The sequence below is a fragment of the Pogoniulus pusillus genome, chromosome 34, assembly GCF_015220805.1.
Source record: "Pogoniulus pusillus isolate bPogPus1 chromosome 34, bPogPus1.pri, whole genome shotgun sequence".
In the NCBI taxonomy this organism is placed as follows: domain Eukaryota; kingdom Metazoa; phylum Chordata; class Aves; order Piciformes; family Lybiidae; genus Pogoniulus; species Pogoniulus pusillus.
This window is the reverse complement of record NC_087297.1, coordinates 15,170,242-15,188,781: the sequence shown is the minus strand read 5'-3', so window position 1 is coordinate 15,188,781 and position 18,540 is coordinate 15,170,242. Positions and strand designations below refer to the sequence as shown.

The window sequence follows — 18,540 nt, the reverse complement described above, 5'->3', positions numbered from 1 at the left end:
CTACGGAAAGGGCGAGGACTAGACACAGCATGGGGGAGAGGGCGTGGCTACGGAAAGGGCGAGGACTAGACACAGCATGGGGGAGAGGGCGTGGCTATGGAGAGGGCGGGGACTAGACACAGCATGGGGAGAGGGCGTGGCTATGGAGGGGGCGGGGAATAGGCAGTGCACGGAGGGGGCGTGGCTAAGGAAAGGGGGCGGGGACCAGACACAGAACAGGGAAGGGGGCGTGGCTCAGAAAGAAAGGGGCGGGGACTAGACAGCAAGGGGCAGGGGGTGTGGCTATGCAAATAAACAGGCAACAACCAGAGCCAGGCAAGAAAGGCCAGGGAGGGGGCGTGGCTCCGCAGCCCGGGGGGCGTGGCTCCGCCAGCCCACTCCTCCCGCAGCAGCAGACCCCTGCAGAGCCCTGCAGTGCCCTAGAGACATCTCCAGACTCCTGCAGACAACTTCAGACCTTTCCAAGGGCTCTGCAGACCCTTACAGACCCCTGCAAACTCTTCACACCCCTAAGACCTCTACACACAGCCACAGCCTCCTCTGCAGAGCCCTGCAGCCCCCTCCACACCTTCAATGGATTCCTGCAGACACTTAACAGATGCCTGACAGAGCTCCACAGACCCCTGCAGACCTTTACAAGATGCCTGCAGACACCTGCGGGCCCAGAACAGAAACCTCCACACACCTGCTGAATGCTACAGACACTCGCACACCCCTCCAGCCTCCTAGAGACCCCTAGGGACCCCTCCCGACCTTTCCATAGAGCCCTGCAGACCCCTGCATGTCTTTAAGAGGCCCCTAGAGACCCCCACAGACCTCTACAGACTGCCAGAGAACCCTGCAGACCCCTACAGACACCTCGAGACCTTTGCAAGGCACCTCAAGACCTTCACAGCCTTTTGAGACACCTACAGCACCACACACACCTCTACCGACCCCTAACCACCTCCACAGACACCCAGAGAGCCCTCCAGGCCCCTAAGGGTACCTACAGATGCCTCCAGACCCCCGCACACGTGCAGACAGCGCCGCAAAGGCTACTTAAGGCAGCTGCGCTAAAACGCGTCTCAGATGCGGCGCCGCTGCCGAGCAACTCACCTGCCCAAACTCCTCTGCTGCGAGAGACAAAGAACGCAGCTCTGCCGGGGAACGCGGGAGGCTTCCCTCTGGCCCGAAACGCCCTGCCCGCCTGCCTGCCTGCCGCTCTGTGCTCGCCGCCATTCCGCTGCAGCCTGCTCAGCGCCATTGCCGCTCCCTGCGGCTCCTCCCGCGATGCTCCGCCCCGCTCCCACTGCCGCATGCGTCCGACTGCGGAGCCCGAGCGCCGGCCCGCCCCCCGAGCGCCGGCCCCGAGCGCCCCCCCCCCGAGCGCCGGCCCGCCCCCCCTGCCTGCCGCTTTTAACTCCTCGCTCCAATACTTACAAATCCAAACCAGTTCTCAGCTCTCCCTCCCGCCTCTCACCTTCCCCTCCTCTCCTCCCCTCCCCTCAGCTTTCACCCACTTCAATCGTGCACGGCCTTTAGAGACGAGGCAGGGAAACGGGGGATCGCCGCGGCTGAGGAAATGCAGTGTGGACAAGCAAACACACGGTGGCAGCACTCAGCACCGGCGCCACACCGCAGCCGCTACACAACTGCAGTACCCACGAGCAAACACCGGAGGGCAGCACAGACAACCGAGAGCGCCTCTGCGCCCGGCCGGGGGCAGCGCCTTCAGCCCAGCGCCGCTCTGCCTATTGCCTTTGCCAACAGCACACCGCACGCAAGGCACAGCCCACGCTCTGCCACTCCTACACACTCAGTTTATAGGCACAGCTCTCAACTCCAGCTGGGGCTACTCAGCACTTCCTTGATCTACTCTTGAGGGATTTACAGACAGCAGAGGAGACACAGGGGGAGCTGCTGACACCAGAATTAAGGCCGTTCTGCAGGAGCTAGAGGAAAAACAGAGCTCTTCTTCTCCTGGAGCACCTCCCACTAACGCAGTCTGCAGTGTGTTTTAAACCTCTCCAAGAATTCTCAGGTCCTTCAAACGTGCAGGGCTGCAAGCACCCTTGCAAGGGAGGCTGCCCCCACCCCTCACTCTGCTGCATCATCACAGCCCACACCCCCGCTATGGCATCAGGCAAGCAAAGACAGAGACAAGGACAGCTGACAGGCTCTGCTCCTTCTTCTCCACCCAAGCCACGGACATCCTTCTGCTGAACTTTTGCACCTTTGGCACACGGCTGAGCCCCGGCTGCTTTTCTCTTCTAGCAGAGCTGCCGCACAGGGCTGCAGCTCCCACCCTATCACATGCCCCCCAACATTTACTACCCTGACATCACCCTGCAGGCCCTGCACTTATCACTGGCAGCCACGACTCTATGCTGCCTCTTGCTCTCATGCATTAAACCATGGGATGCTTCCAGCTCTTGGAACCTCTGCCACTCCAAGTCCTTTCTGGGGGCACTGCAAGAAAAGAGAGACAAAGGTTACTGCTATCCAACAGCTCCACTAAGAGCCCAGGCTTTGGGAATTACGGGGAGCACCGTCAGGGACTGGGGTCACTGGGAGGCAGCGGCTCTTACTGGCAGCGCTGGCAGAGACTGGGCAAGAGCCACCATAAAATTGCATCTCACTTTTGCAGCCAAGGCAGCAACAAAACCCACCCTCCTTTTGTGGAGCAGCCAAAGAGGCTTGAGTGCATCCCTGCTTCTCAATGCTGATTGTATCACAGCATCACAGAATTGGCAGCGTTGGGACCTCAAGCATCAGCCACTTCCAACCCCCCTGCCTGTGGCAGGGACACCTCGCTCTAGAGCACGTTGTCCAGAGCCACATCCAGCCTGCCTTTAAAAACTTCCAGGGATGAGGCTTCCACCACCTCCCTGGGCAGCCTCTTCCAGTCTCTCACCACCCTCATGCTGAACAACACCCTAAAAAGTCCCTCCCCAACTTTCCTGGAGCCACCTTCAGATGCTGCAAGGCCACAAGAAGGTCTCCTCAGAGCCTTCTCCTCTCCACACTCAACAACCCCAACTCTCTCATCCGCCCTCTCAAAAAACAAAACATTGACAATTAAGAGGTTCAGATGAAATTTCCCAACCTGATTTTCACCAACCAAACACTCGCCTGAATCCTCTGCTTGCCACAGGCAGGCAGGAAGTTGGCAGCTCCTCTGCTTCAGGCATTCCGGGCTCAGACTGCACGCTCTTGGATCCTGAGGCCACAGAATGTGCTCTCTGTCCTGAGGGGAGAAGAACTGCTTCAGACTTTCTCAGCACTTGAAATATTTTAATTAACAAGCTAAAAAGCCCCAAACAGGCTTGGCGCAACCTGGGCTAGTGAAAGCTGTCCCTGCCCAGGGCACAGGGGCTGGAACTAAATGAGCTTTGAGGTCACATCCAACCCAAACTCTTTGAGGATTTGATGAACATAAAGAACAGCCTGGAAGGGGAAGAAAAGAGTGAAGAGCTCTTGAAAACTGTCACTTTCTCACCTTTTCGGCACTAGCAGCAGTTTCATGTTGGAGGGGTTTTTGTTCATTGGCTTGGAGTATTTGTAGGGTTGGAAGGGACCTCTGGTCCAATCCTGCTGCTAAAGCAGGGCACCCACAGCAGCTTGCCCAGCATTGGCCAGCTGGGGCTGGAATCCCTCTGGACAAGGAGACTCCACAGCCTCTCTGGGCAGCCTGCTCCAGGACTCCAGCACCCTCACAAAACTCCTTTAGGAGCCCTCAGATGGCACTTAGATGCCTCCAAAACCCCTTTGGAGGCCACTCAAGCTCCATAGCAGCATCTGGCAGCAAGCAATACCTCACCACGTGACTCTCAGTTCCTTTGGAACCCTGCAGAGATGCCCCTGGAGTGCCAAAGAGATTCTCCCAGAGGCCCCCAGACACCTCTATATGACCTCAGAGCCCTTTAGATGCCCCCAGATCCCATTTTGATGCCTTCAGACTCACTTTACGTGTACCTAGACCCTGTTTACATGCCTACAGATTCTTTTCAGTGGGCCCAAAACCCTTCTAGATGCTCAGAGACTTCCTGTACAAACACCCAGACCCCCTTTGACACCTTCAAAAGTCCTCTACACACCCCCTGACTCCCTGGGCACATTGGGAGGGGGCACGGCCCCAGGCTCTAAGAGGCTACTGAAATACAAAGCAATACCTCCCTGAATCCTGTCAGACCCCAAAACATGGCACCCCACAAATCCATAGATGACCCCAGATACTCTGAGGACTCCACAGAGAACACTAAGTCTCGCAGAGAGCACTCCCAGCTCCTTTGGGATCCTCCAGAGAAGCCCCAGGGGAAAATCCAGGCCGCAGTACCCCCTTAGATACCCACAAACCCCATTTTGATGCCCCCATGCCCCTTTAGATGCCCCCAAAAGCCCTTTTTTTACCACCCAGACCAATTTTAGATGCCCCCAGACCCTCTGAAATGCCTCCCGACCCCACGTGTCTCCCTCAAAACCCCTTTAGGTGCCCCCAGATCACCTTTAGATGCCGGAAGGGGTAGTGGCTGGCGGTTCCAGGTATGCACGGACACTGAAAATCAGAGTAAAACACCCTCAAATCCACATAAGACCGCATGGAGACCCCTAAAGCTCACTGAGAGTCTCTCCAGCTCCTTTGGGACCCTCCAGAGATCCCCCAGGTGTCCCCAGGGGAAAATTCAGAGGCCCCAGGGCTCCCTTAGATACCCGCAGGCCCCCTTTTCCTGTCTCCAAACATACCTTAGATGCCCACAGGCCCATTTAAGAGGGCCACAGGCCTCCCTTAGATGTTTCCAGACCTCCTCTACATCACCCCACCCGTTTAGATGTCCCCGAAAGCCCTTTTGATACGCCCGGATCCATTTTTTTATGCTCCCAGACACCCCGTCTAATGCTTCTGGGACCCTAAGGGACCACCGCCAACCCCAGAGAGGCTCCCCCAGCACTACAGGACACCCCAGCCTCGCAGGATGTCGACTCTGCCCTACCCTCCCACAGCTCGCCACGCCCGGTAGTCTCCCGGGCCTCCGCCAGGGCCTGAGCGGGCTGAGGGGCCCTACAGGAGAGCCGGGAGGCTCTCAGGAGTCCCTCCACGGCCCCGCTCCCCAAGGCCCTTTTCTGTCTTCTGAAAGCCCCCGGAGACCTCCAAACCTCACCCGCCATCCCCTCTGCCGCCGGCGGAGGCTCGGCAGTGCGGCGGAGCGGGACAGGAGAGGCTGAACAGCGAGCGCGACCATAAAGACACAAAAGCAGAGCGGCAGCTCGGCATGCTGACGTCATCGCGGGGCGGGCGGAACCACCCTGGAGCCGCTCCGTCCAGCTCCGGTACTTCCGGCCTGGCCCGCCTCTCCGCCGGCTCTGTGCCGCTCCCTCCTGCTCGGCTCGCATCGCTCCGACGCTGCTCCGCGGCTCGGTGCCGCTCCCTCCTGCTCGGCTCGCATCGCTCCGACGCTGCTCCGCGGCTCGGTGCCGCTCCCTCCTGCTCGGCTCGCATCGCTCCGACGCTGCCTCCGCAGCTCATGCAAACAAGGCCGCGCTCGAAGACGCATACACCGACTCCATAGCAACGCGCCCCAATACGGCGCATGTGCGGACTCCGCAGCAACGAGCCGCTCTGATCCCACAGCAATGAGACTGTCTCTCACTCGTGCTCCAACTCACTGAGACGGCGAGAATCCACAGTGCGTGCGGTGGTCCTGTGACAGCTCCGGCTTCCATCTCTTAAAGCCTTTTTTATAACGGAGCGTATACGGGCTTTTTGATTTTAAATACTTCTAAAACTATACATTAATACATGTTTATAATGTCTGTATAAAAAATGAGTAGTCTGTTTCACTCCTACTACTGATAGCTATACGTTTAAATAGCTTTTCATCTCCGCCCCTCCACATTTTCCAGGCATTTCAAGCATTCAGGGCATACAGAGACGAGGCGGGAGCACGAAGGACTGAGGGAGCGGCACACGCCGCCGCCGAACTGCAGTGCCGACAAAGAAACACAGAGTGGCAGCACTGAGCTCTGAGGGGGCGGCACACGTCGCCAGGGAGCTGCAGTGCCCACAATTAAACACAGTGCGGCAGCACTGAGAACTCCCCCCGGGGAGCAAGCTCAGCTCGGCTCTGTTTTTTCCTATTTCATTTAAAAAAGAACACCCCATGCACAAGGGAAAATCCACTGTTTTTCATTTATATACACGCAGTTTATATTTACTGCTCAAAACACCATGTGGGGTTACCCAGGACTTTTATATATATTCTTGAAGACTTTATATATAATAGAGGAGATACAGGGCTATCTTTTTTACATAGAAATTAATACCATTTTGCAACATCTAGATAAAATCGAGAGGTTTGCTTTTTTTCTACTGGAACACCTCACAGTAACACAGTTTAATTTAGTGTTTCTTAATCCCCTCCAAGAATTTCCAGACATTTCAGGCATTTCAAACATTCAAGGCTGCAAGCAGCTTTTTAGGGAGGCTGCCCCCATCCCCTACTCTGCCCCCCTACCTCCTCTGCTGCATCATCACATCCCCTACCACTCCCCTCCGCAGTGTGGGGACGGCTGACAGGCTGTGCTCCTTTTTCTCCACCCCAGCCAGGGACGTCCTTCTTGGTAAGATTTGCACCTTCGGCATGCAGAGTCGTCCAAATTCACCCCAAAAACTTGCCCCAAGCTCCCAGCCACAGAGCTTTTCCCCACTTATGGGGGGAATCAATGTTATGGTGGCATATCAATATTTGTCACTTGCTATTTAGAGATAAAAAAGTGGCATTTCAGGGCACAGTAGGTCTCCTGTATTTAATAGGCCCGAACTACAGGATTAGCTCTTCGCCGCGTTCTCTCTTCGTCTACCACTTGATGGCAGGCTTGCATCAGCACACTGCAGGCTGAGAGCAGGACAAGTCAGCAACTCGCGTCCAAAATTGCACCAATTAATCACTCTTTCATATATTGTGTAGTCTGCAGGAAGGGAGCTGTGTTTCATATGGTGAGTATGCGGAGATGAAATGACTTAAGCAGTTTCTAAAACTTTAAGATATTAATTACTAACAGAGCCAGCTTTACATAATTATGCTGTAGCCTCATTTGGTTCGTTCTGGTGAAAGAAAGGACATTTTACACCTCCCTTTCTCTTGTACAGAGCACAGCGGCCTCTCATATATTTTCAACTCTGAAAGACTACATCCAAGTGTGTAAATCTCCCTTGGTACAAGAGAAGGCAATCTAGTTCTCATAACAGTGTCTCTGGAGCTCTGGACATCTGGGAAATCTGTTATCTTGTTTGTTATGCTTGACTGTAAAAATTACTGTGAAAATTGAAAAGTCATATTCGTTCCTCATTTTATGGAGGACAGGATAGTACTCTGAAACTTCCTATGTTTGAAAGAAGGCTGCAAAATAATATCCTTTGTTTCATACATGTGAAATTTCTGCTAATGCAATATAAATACACAGACTTCTCCAGTAATAAATTGTTTTAAAACATGTAATATGAAAGCTGAGTTGAATCAGAACCCTGTGTCTGAACTGATCTCATCAATTTTGCTTCCTCAGCAGGGATTTGGCTTTTGATCACACACTTCGTAACAGATCCAAATATCTAGACACTGTTGCCACTTGTGTTTAAATTCTTGCTGCTTGGGTTTACTTCATGCATCACTTTTTGGTCTTAAAAGCCAAGAGGTGCAGCGCTGGATCAGGCTAAAGATCTGCACTGTCTGGTAATCTGTCTCTGAGAGTGGTTAGTAGCATATGCTTCAAGAAGGGTTATAACAAATACAATTATCACAGAGAAACCACTGTTTGACAGATCTTCCATCAGCCACTGGTCTGAAACAACAACTCCTTGAGCCAAAGTTCCTATCTTGACAGTTCTCTTTCTTTTCTCTGATGTCACTCTGTGTACTCCATACACCTAAGACTGGGAAATCAATTAATTTTTTTCCTTGTTTGATTTCAAGGACTATTTTGTTGTCTGGGATGGGCTAGGGCTCTTGACAGAAGGGGTGCCCAAGACAGCTTGTTAATATCCAAACAGCACTTCCTCAAAGCTTAAGGAAAATGGATTTCCTAAAAAAAAAAAAAAAAAAAAAAAAAGTGAAGTAAGGGAGGCAGGAGACCTGCATGGATAAGCAGGGAACTTTGGGGGAAAAAATAAAAAAGAATAAGGAGGTTTACAGTGCGTGGGAAAAAGATCTGGTCAGTTGGGAGGATTGTAGAAATAGTGCCTGAGAATGTAGAGATGCAATAAGAAAGGCCAAGGCTGAAGTAAGGGGAGAAGGTCAGTCCCAGATATAAAATTAGTCGGTTGCAAACAGCTACTTTTGACTGAGCAAAATGGCTCTGCTACAGCACCATCCAGGTTAGACTGTGTATTGGAAGCAGAACAGCTGCCTAACAGGGACATAGATATGCCAGAAAGTGATTTTTTTAATGGCAGAGGGGTCCTGGCCAGCAACATGTGGATTATTTGTGACCACAGATGCCATCTGGGTGGTGCAGACAAGCTCTGATTGCTCTCAAGAATTTGTCCAAGTAGCTCTTTAGAAATTCCACCTGAGATGTACAACGTACCTTTTCAGGACATTGCCACTGCCTTTCTCGATCATCTTAAATAGTTGGTTTGTGTATGCTCATGTACCGTGGAGGATAGAGTTTAGATGTGTTTTTTTTTCTAAGGTTATCCTTTTGACACAGGCCAAGTTGTCAGGAAGTCTGATCTATTGTAGGGAGAGATATCTAGCTGACTTAGTGGGTGGCATTCTCATAGGTGAATAACAATTTCTTTGTTCTGTTTGTTTTATTGTACCTTTATTCTTAAGGAAGGGGCTCACTGTGAGCAGACTGCTCTTCTGGTTTTGAAAGGTATTTGTTTCCATCCTGAATATGTTCTCTTCCCATCCTTTGGTACCCATCTCTCCCCTCCCCAAAACTGAATTTAAAACAACTCAGAAATGTAAGGACACGTTGATAATGGTTTAATTTTGGATAACCATTATCTAATAAGTAAACTGAAAAGGATCAGTTAAAAAAATATTTCCTATTCATCTATTTTCTGTAATGGTTCCATTTGGCTGCTGCTGCATGAGAAACTGTGAAAACTTGTTAATGTCATCTTCTTTGCAAGAAGAAGCTATAATTTTGACATTCCACATGTCTGAATGGCTTCTTTGTTGTTGTTGTGATTTTACTTTAAAATTGCACTGAAACTATGAATTCAGGATAAAAGTAGAATCCTATTTATCAGGAATGCAGCACTGTGTTTTCCTCTAAGTGGCTTGGAAATAACTGAACCATATAAATGAAATTTCCAAAAGAAGTCAGTCCAAGACAGCTATCTCATCCAGGCAAATTCAGCCCAAACAGTTAAAGATTGGCAAAGTGTTAGAAATAACTTTTAAAAACATCTTACCAGGCTTTGGGCAGCTGAGCTGTAGTCATTGCTCTGTACAGATTACCTAAACTGTCAGTAGGTGTTTGCTTCAGGACAGTAATTCTACAGTCTATCTGAACTGGCAGGTATTTGTTTCTTAGCTGCCAGTATTACATTTTGCTTGAGGTAAGTGAGGTGCTGAAATTCCAGTCCATAATGTGCTTGACTTGTAGCAACTTCAATTTATATCACAACTCTGACACAGCAAATGGGTCCAGGTTTTTTAAAACACAGTTTCTCCTTAAGGATAAGGACTTGTGTGCAGGCCAAACCAAGGTCTGCAGTGCCCACTGAACATGGGAGGGTTTATCTAGCTTGAATTTGCAGAGCAGAGGCTCTGGCACCCACAGAGTGAAGCCTCGGGCAGACACACGGAGTTTGAGCACTTCACCAGCCAGAAATGTTTGGTCCAAGTACTTGGATTCTGTGTGGGTGGATGACTGGGGGGCACGCAGGTCACATCAAACTGTGAGGCATGGAGTTGTTATTCTGTACAAGTGGCTCTCATTTTCTCTGTGCCAATCACACAAATCCGGTTGATTGTACTGATGCTTCTCCCAGGCATTCAGTGAAGAACAAGGGGACACAGTCTCGAACTGCACCAGGGCAGGTTTAGGATGGAAGTTAGGAAGAAGTTCTTCACAGAAAGAGTCATTGCCTATTTGTGCTAGTTTGAGCCTAGCTGGGATATTCTGGTGAGAAGAATTAGAGTATAGGCTGTGAAAGGGAAACAATGGTGATGTCTACTTCACTCATAGGCTTGCTGAGATGTATAAGAACAAGAACATAAACATAGATAGCACAGCTGTTTGCTCTGTCTTTGGGGCTGCACACCTCTCAAACCTAACTTCCTGTCTGTGTGACTACTCCATTTGCTAATCTTCCTGGCCAGCCCGCCGAACTCAACTTGAAATGTGAGGCAAAGCCTGGGGTAAGGCAGAGGGGTGGGGAGAAGGTGGAAGGGTTGTTGAGAGCCCCTCCTGGGGACTCCGGTTTCTGGGAGGAGTGTTGTGTACTTTTAAACTTGTGTATTTCTGTATAGATTGTAAATATCTGCTTGTATATTGTGCTAAGCTGTAAACATAAAGCTTCATTCAATTTTCCAGAGTGGCTGAGTCTAGTCTGGGTGATTTTCTTAAGCGTGGGGGGACAGGTAACATCCAAATCATCACACCACTCGAATGGGCTGCCTGGGGAGGTAGCAGAGTCACCATCCTTGGAGGTATTTAAAAGGAGGCTGTATGAGGCACTCAGTGCCATGGGTTAGTTAATTAAAAGGGTTAAGTGGCAGGTTGGATTCTGTGACTTCAGAGGTCTTTTCTAACCTGGTTGATTCTGTGATTTTGCTTTTTCTATTCCCTCCCTGAAGCCTCCTTATCTCTACAAAGGTGGCAATGGGAGCTTTCCCACTCAGTGAATTATGTGTAGGTCAAGAAGATGCTTTGAGTGGGTACTCTGTCAGTCTGAATGGGCACATAAGACCTTTCATTCCTCAAGGAACCAAGAGTGAATTGATTTGCAGTCGGATGGGTAATACACAGGCTTACAGAAAAACCTAGCAGTTCCTGGCTAGGAGAAAGCAAGCAAGCACTTTCCCCCTCCATGCCCTCATGATCCTCAAAGATAGAGAATCTAAATTTCAACTTGCTAAATCAAAAAATTTACACACTTTTAGACATGTATGTATATAAAATGTAGACACATCATTTGAAAGTATGTGTACAAAACTATTTCATTCCTTTAAAGGATGTCAAGACTTCAGAATGTTTTAAAATTCTGATTCAAAGTAGTACTTTGACAAGAGAAAGGAGACTCAGATTGTTGCTTCAGGATATGAGAAACACAGGAGTGTGGGAATAGGAGCATTCCATTTCTATGTTCATTTTTCAACTAAACAGAAATTTTTTTAAGCATGGGGAAAGTTGCACAAAATGTTCCATCTCTTAGAAACTTGGACTTCTTTCCCACAGAATTCCAGAGTCCTGAATAATTACCAGAAAATTGGCAACGTGCTCATCCTTTAATGACGCGTTTCCATTTTTCTAGACTTTTTCTGACAGAAATACTTGGTTCTCAGTTTCTACACGTGCAACTAATTGTAAAGACATTGAATTAATTCTACCAGATGAACACTTATGAAAATAGAAGAGAACATGATGCGAGGAGTGTTTCCTCTATGTCCCTCCATCTCGGCAGCAGACACCCATTTTTACGCAGCTGTGTACAACAGACAACATTGTCTTGGTTTAAAATCAGGTAAAGGTTTCCTTTAAGAGACACAGTTTTCTTCTATTTTATGAAGAAATTAATTTAATTGTTTGGCCTGAAGTACTGGATGCCTGTATCAAGCTAAGTTGCATTTTTTAAACAAAAAATTGTCTATTAGTTGTACTGTCACAGCTATAATGGTCTAAAGCAGTGCATGTGTAACGAGTGACTCCTAGATAAAGGCAAGGTCCTTTTTATCTATTCTACAATGCATGCTGCGATAAAGCCATCTGAAATTTTGATGGTGCTGCTGGAAATTCTCAGTGTTGTGCCTACCCTGAGTACGTATTTATATGCTACTGAACTGACAACACTGTACATGCTGAAACAATGAAATTTGTTCTTTCCGAGGAAGAAACAGTTGGAAATTTCCTGAGGAAATATGGAAGCAAGATTCTTCCTTCTCTTAATTCAGCTTCATGACCCCTGTGTCAAATATTCTCTTGGTCTTAGCGAGATCTCAACACAGTATTAAGGATGCCATACTTCTTGAATGGCTAGCAACAAATGTAAAACTCTGTCATGCTGGCTGCTGAAGATTGCGCCAAGTTACTTGGAGGAGTGACAGTGTTAGTTTGGCCATCGGTACAGGCTTTAACACCTCTTTGAACTATTTTCCCTCACAAATGTTTTCCTTGGCAGCTTTACTTAACCGATGCAAACAATGCTAACACAGGTACTCACCTTTCATGCCCGCAGCCTTTAAGAGGACTGCTCTATTATCTCTTCTTCCTTTACTACCCTCTCATTCAGCCTCACCTGATATAACTCACAGAATAGAACTCCTTCCCCGGCCAACGATCTGGGAGTATGCAGGACCTGCCCGTGCCACTCTCCTTTTTGCCGTGCCACCAGGAAGCCCGGTTCTCCTCCACCGCGGCAAGCGCTAACGGCTTTCCTGCTGCGGGACCTTCTCGCTGGCGGTGGCGCTGCTGCACCTGGAGCTGCAGGTAGGCGCCCCAGCCCCGGGGCTCAGCAAACACGCTCAGCCTAGCGCCCGGGACCTGGGCTGCCTCTCTGCTTTGAAACCTAGAGAACAGAGCCATAGCTGAGCAGAGTGCAGCAGGTGTTCCTGAGGCTCAGATACTGTTCCGTTTAATTACACAGCTGGGGGCTGTGGAGCTCATAAAGTTTCTGTGTCACACCTTTGCTCTTACTTGTCAGAAAAGTTGCAGCTTAAAAAAAAAACCAAACAGGAAACCTTTTCATCTTATAAAAACTGAATATATCAAACCCTGGCTGGTTATCTAATGGGGGAGGATCTGGTGCAAGATTTAGTTTAACCAACATATTTAAAAGTGAAAGTAATAAGCAACACAGAACCTTAGTTTTTGCTATCCTGCCAGGTTTTCAGGTACGGTGAAATGAGCACTGAGTGACTACCATGAAAGGATATTCAAACATTAACCAAAAGGCTTCATGTGGCTGCGGCAAGATTTGACAGGCTTTGCTAAAACATAACCCAAAAAGTTAGCTGACAGGGAAACAGTAGTGTTTGAACAAATTTTTTGAGGGTCTCACACAAGATACGCTAAAAAGGCAGATCTGTGTAGTGGCTCTGAGTGAGGCATGTGAGTGCTACTGTGTAATTTTTTACTGAGGACACAGCACAAATTGCATTTACCTTTGAAATACACTTCAATAATTTCTTCAGGAAAGAACCTAAAGATGCGATATGCCCTTCTGAACAGTTCTTTGACTACACAAGTAGGATGAGTACTCAGGGAAGTATTAGGGGCATTTTAAAAATGGATCCACGTGCACTGTCATCCCTTCAGAAACACACCGTGTTTCTTAGGGGATTATTTCCTAATGCTCTGGGTTTTAGTCTGCTACTGACAGACAGACAGACAGACAGACAGATGTAAATACTGGTGTTAGGCATTTTAGGAATCCGTTACTCCTTTCCATGGGTTCTAGATTGAAGAATTCTGTTTCTGAGGTTTGTCTAACTTATAGTTGGATACAACTGTTGCATAATATGTTACAGTTGTTAAATCTGTTCCTGAATAACACTACATTGATTTATCTGTGTGTCTCTCCATTCACAATTAAAATATGTTTACATGCATATATTTTGCAAAGAGTAGGAATAAACTCAGGGTACAAAATGTGGAAGTTTGAACTATGAGATGTTCATTCAGCCTTACTCAAAACAATGTCAATGTGCACTTGCAGCTCAGAAGGCAAACTGTCCTGATCTACTCTAGATGATCCTGCCCAGGGGTTGGACTAGAAGATATTTCAATGTCCCTTTTAACCCCTAACATTCTGTGCTTCTGTGAAATAAGACAAAGATGTAAAGAAATACCTCAGATTAAGAACTGAACAAAAGCTATTAAAAACACCCCAGCATTATTATAGTCAACTTCTGGTGCTGCTCAGCAGATGTCCATTAGGATGTCTCTGCAAAGCAGAATCTCAGAATCATTTTCGTTGGAAGAGACCTTTAAGACCTGCAAGCCCAACTGCTAACCTATGAGTGAGGACTGACTCTAGTTCATCAGGAATTTGGGGGGATCTATCACATGCAGCCTAGCTTGCACAAGGTTTGGAATCTACCTCATGAATTGGTCTGTTTACTGCAAGTATAACTACTCATGTTGTTTTAAATAAATGAGTGAGCTAGAAATATTTACCAGGTTGTGTTAAACGGGTCATAACTGGAGAAAGCTGTGAGAAACTTCACAGAGAAGCAATCACATTTAAAATCACATAGAAACAACCATTCTCGGAGATGATGGTGCTTTTCTGCTTTCTCTGTTGAAAATCGGATGAATATATCACTTAGGATATAAATGGATCTTTGACATTAAAATTCCCAACAGATCTATGGTTTCACATTTCTGCCATTTGCAAGTGACTGTATTTGGTCATCACTTCAAGGGCAGTATGAAAATCTGTGTTGTTTTGATCTGCAGAGTTTTAAGGATTTCCTAATGCGCTGCAAATGTGACATAGATGTCATTCACGGAGGTGATACTGTAACCTGCCTAGAGGTGCAGCAGGGGTTCTAGCAACATAGTCTCTTTGTTTTCCAGGTGGTGTTAAGAAATGATGAGGTCAGAAGCTGTAGAATGGCATGTCAACTTGCTGCATGGGATAGTGCCCAAAGTGCTTCCTCTCATTCAATTTAGAATCCAACATCTTGTAAATCATTGTTGCATCCACTCAGCCTTTTTTAAAGACATCCAAAACTCATTTAAGTCACTGGAACCATTTTTCATTCCTGCAAGAGGTAGTTGGCACTGAATAGATACCTTAAAATCAGCTCACTTGTTAGCGATTCTTATTAATATCAACTGCTTTTTCTTAAAGAGGAAGAAGCCTCAAACTTTTCATAAATCTAACTTTTCAAATGCCTAACTTTTCATCCAAGAATGATCTGGGGGTACATTTGAGGTTTTCCCTAAGGATGCAGATAAACTATTTCCAAGCATCTGATTTAAATTGACATCATTTTCTCTTTCTTAAAAAAAACACCTAAAATTGTATTTTACAAGTAAATAAAATAACCATAAGCATTTGGGACAAATAGTCCAGAAAAGAGTATTAGTATTGAGGAGACTGAGGGGTGACCTCATCAAAGTTTATAATTATGTAAAGGGTACCAGGAGGCTGGAGCCAGGCTCTGCTGGGTGATGCCCGATGACAAGACAAGGGGCAATGGGTAAAAGCCAAGGCATAGGAAGTTTAATTTAAACATGAGGAGGAATTTTTTTTCCCCTTGAGGGTGACAGAACACTGGAACAGGCTGCCCAGGGGGGTCGTGGAGTCTCCCTCTCTGGAGATATTCAAAACCTTCCTGGACACATTCCTGTGTGATCTGGTCTAGGTGCTCCTGCTCTGGCAGGGGGGTTGGACTGGATGAGCTTTCAAGGTCCCTTCCAGCCTCTGACACTGTGATTCTATGATTAGTAATAGAAGGAGTCATGCTTAACTGTGCATTTCTATGAGACATTTGTTAGTCTTGCAATGAAACACTGAGAACAAGCACTGTCCACTGATCTTAATTTAATCCTCACCATTTGATAATATGTCAGACCTCATCACCCTGGAATGAGTTTTTATTTTCCAATTTCAACCCAATTACGCTTGCTCTCCCATTTCACTAGGCCTTGTAAATATGATCCTACAGTGCTGCTGTTAACAGCTGTTTGTGAAACCTCACAAACATGTTTTAGAAATAGTGGATGTTATTTAACAAATGAATGCCTTAGGAATCATGCTGAAAGGCACTAGAGCAGCAGTCCTGTTGGAGGAAGAAGTGAAAGCTTCCCTCAATAAATTCAATTCAGTGGTGTTTTTACTAGTTGTTAAAACCTCTCTGCCTGTTGGACTTGATACATTATCGTAGATGACAGCTAGCATATGACTGAAACTTCCAGTCAAACACATCTTCTGAACACATGTAGAATTCAGAATTCTGCTGATGCAGACTGAGAACCTTAAAATTACAGAATAGAAAAGGTAGAAATTGTAATATTACAAATCTGTGCACTGAAGCCCTGCAGAGGTCAAAATGGGTGCTAATGAGCACATGTGCTAGTAATTAGAAGTTTCACATCGATTAGGAAGACAGCCTCCTCAAGAACCATCTTGCTTTGGTTGCCTACTCAGTTGCTATGACTGCATCACTGGAAGATGACTTCTGCCAGATTTGTGAGAATATATTTTCAGATCTGATCAGGTAGATTTGTTGCAACTGACCATGGAAACAGGCTTTGTGAGAAGATTAATATAAACACATGAGATAGGGTGAAAGAAATTACTTTTAGTATTCAATTGACTGCATCATTTTAGAAATCCCTCAGAAACATTTGATATGTCTGCAGCAGAGTTGCACATATAAGTCAGAACACAAGCGAGTCTAGTCATGCAGTGATAGAACCACAGAATAATTTGGAGTGAGATCTCAAAAGGCTATCTAATCCATCCTGCCACAGGCTTCAAAACAGGGCTGATTTCAAAGTTAGGCCAAACTGCTCAGAGACTTTTGAACAAAAATTCCACAGCTTGCTCTAAAGCTTTATCAAGGGCACTGTCGGAAACAGTGCTGAAGGTCTTTGTCATGGTTTGGGTGTTCCCCGCCCCCCCACACTTGTAAATCACCCAGACTAGACTCAGCCAGCTCTGGAAACTGAATGAAGCTTATTATTTACAGCTTAGCTCAATGTACAAGCAGATATTTACAGTATACACAGTTATAGACAGAAATAGAAAGGTAAAAGGTAATACAGAAACACAACAGCCCTCCCAGAAACCTGAGTCCCCAGGAGGGGCTCCCAACCGCCCCTTCACCTTCCCTCTACCCTTCTCAACCTTACCCCAGCCCCAAGGAAGGATGGAGGTTTGGCCAAGGGGTTAGGAAGCAGAGTGGATTAATCAGAGAAACAGCAGAGAGGCTAGAGAAATGCAGCTTGGAGCTCCCCAGGAGAAGTGCATTATCTATGTTTGGATTCTTATTCTTAGATCTTTCAGCAAGCCTATGAGGGAAATAGACATCACCATTGTTTTCCTTCCACAGCCTGTAATCTAGTTCTTCTCACCAAAACATTCTAGATAGCTTCAAACTAGCAGAGTCTTGCTGAAGACTAGGTGACATTTGCTGCCTTCTCCTCATCCACAAAGCCAGACCTTGCATCACAGAGAATAGTCAAGTTGTGCAGATGTATTTTTTTTTAATAATTCCTTGATAAATACTCCCAGTTGCCTGCCTAAAAATGGCTTCCTCAAGGATGCACATCTTCCCAGACACTGGAGTTTAGGATGAACAGCTTCCTCTAACTGTTTTGTTGTTTGTGGTTTTTCAAGTGCCTTTCAATGACTTAAACTGGTTCCTTTGACATCCTTGAATACCTCCTGATACATTTGATGGACTTGAGTATGTCCAGCTTACTTAAGCAGTCTTTGTCATCTGCTTTGGGCAGTATCTATCTCACTTGAAGCCACCGGGACCACGATGGCTTGTGAGCTGTGAATACTAAAGCAGGGGAAGTATTTGGTACGGATGTGGTTTGGGAGTTTCTCCCCCTCCCCCCCCCACAACTTGGAATCACTAGGCTAACTCAGATGGCTGGAAGTGAAAATGAAGCTGTTATTACAGCACAGCACATATTTACTAGTATATATACAGATATTTACAATTATATATAAGTTAGAAATAATACAGAAATTCAAAACCCCTCCTGAACAGTGAGACTGCCCAGAAGGGCTCCCAACTAACCCCTGTCTCCTTCCACTTCACCTCAGAAATAATCAATTAAGCCTTCATAAAAAGCTTACATGATTAATTTGCAGAGAAAACAGGTGTGAGATGCCAGAGCCAACAAGGGGTTAGAAGGAAATTAGATTAAGTAACATAGGTTCAGGCAGAGGAAGTGAACAAGGCAAGCAGCAAGCCACAGACTGAGAAACTTTGTTATTGTCATGACTTTTTATATCTCTCAGCAAAACCAGTGGGTGATATAGACATCACTATTATTATTTTCTTTTCACAGCCAGTGATCTAATTTCTCTCATTAACATATTCCAAATAGCCTCAAACCAGCACAGGTACCTAAGCCTTTTCCATGTCCTTTCAGCACAGGATCACCTGTTTCATTAAGAAGGGGAGTCAAATTTACTCTGATCTTGCTTTTGCCAATATATCTGTAGAAGCTCTTCTTGTTCCTGCTTCACCGTTTTAATCCCCAGCCAAGTTTTAGCCTTCATAATTCCATCTCTGCTTGCCTTGGTAGTGCTTCTGTGTTTCTCTTTGCCTGTTCCTGCTTCCATCTCTTGTAATTTTCTTTCACTCTGAGTTGAACTTACTCAGGGTGCTCCAGCCAGCTTCCTCCTGCCATGCATGC

General features: G+C 46.8%; 1 protein-coding gene across 18 annotated transcripts in view; it reads right to left on the bottom strand.

Moving 5' to 3' along the window:
- Nucleotides 1-1,267, bottom strand: part of LOC135189744 (protein disulfide-isomerase TMX3-like) — a 50,271-nt gene extending 49,004 nt beyond the window's left edge. For 8 of the 18 annotated variants that reach the window (XR_010308263.1, XR_010308264.1, XR_010308266.1 and 5 more), the window contains exon 1: nucleotides 1,099-1,264. The gene's annotated coding sequence lies outside the window, so the exon portion shown is untranslated. Of the gene's footprint in view, nucleotides 1-1,098 lie in introns of all 18 variants that reach the window. The other 10 variants (XR_010308278.1, XR_010308280.1, XR_010308279.1 and 7 more) reach the window with 5 other exon arrangements.
- Nucleotides 1,268-18,540: the final 17,273 nt, after the last annotated feature.